Below are 895 nucleotides of genomic sequence, written 5' to 3'. Positions count from 1 at the left end.
CCAGTGTCCGTCCCATTTTACAATAGTGGTCCTACACAATATTTGTCCCTTTGTGACTGAGATATTTAGCTCAGCATAATGTCCTCCAGGGTCATTCATTTTGTATAACATTTCACGAGTTCCTTGTTTTTCAATGCAGCATAGTATTCCATTGTGTGAATATGCCACAGCTTCTCTATCCATTTGTTTGTTGTTGGGCACTTGGGTTGTTTCCATTGGTGGAGAGTTTCGTCTTCTTGATGTTGAGGTGCAATCCATATTGAGGACTGTAGTCTGATCTTCTGCAGCAAGCTCTTATAGTCCTCCTCACTTTCAGCAAGACTGTGTCATCTATAACCCAGGTTGTTGATGAGTCTACTTCCAATCCTGATGCCATATTCTTCATCATAGAGTTCAGCTTCTCAAATGACTTGCTTGGTGCACAGATTGAATAGGTGTGGGCAAAGCAGACAGCCCTGGTGCACACCTTTCTTAATTTTAAACCATGCATTGTTTCCTTGCTCTATTTGGACAGTCCACATTCAGGGTGCCAGCTCTGGGGGAAACCCTCTCCCTGTTGATTTTGGAGGACGGCCTTTTTCCTTCAGAATCTGGAGACCAGTTGTTCCTTGGTGATCTCCATGTATGCTGACCTTCCTTGGTACCATGGAGCTTCCTAGCGCAGGAACCTAAGACTAGAAGGACACCATCCAGTCCTGGTGATTCCTGATGGTACCCCAGCCACCTCCACCCCTCAGTTTGTTTTCATCCCCTTTGTCTCTTGTGGGATAAAAAGTGTTACAGGCCACATTCCAAAGAAACCTCTATATCTACCACTACCAGGGATGTCATGGGATTGAGAGGTGTTGTACCCCACACTTAATACTCTTATGACTACTTGGCTTCCCAGATCATG

The sequence above is a fragment of the Elephantulus edwardii genome, unplaced genomic scaffold, assembly GCF_000299155.1.
Source record: "Elephantulus edwardii isolate Elephantulus edwardi_28Jun2011 unplaced genomic scaffold, EleEdw1.0 scaffold00185, whole genome shotgun sequence".
NCBI lineage: Eukaryota > Metazoa > Chordata > Mammalia > Macroscelidea > Macroscelididae > Elephantulus > Elephantulus edwardii.
The sequence above is the reverse complement of the archived record's forward strand: the minus strand, read 5'-3'. Positions refer to the sequence as shown.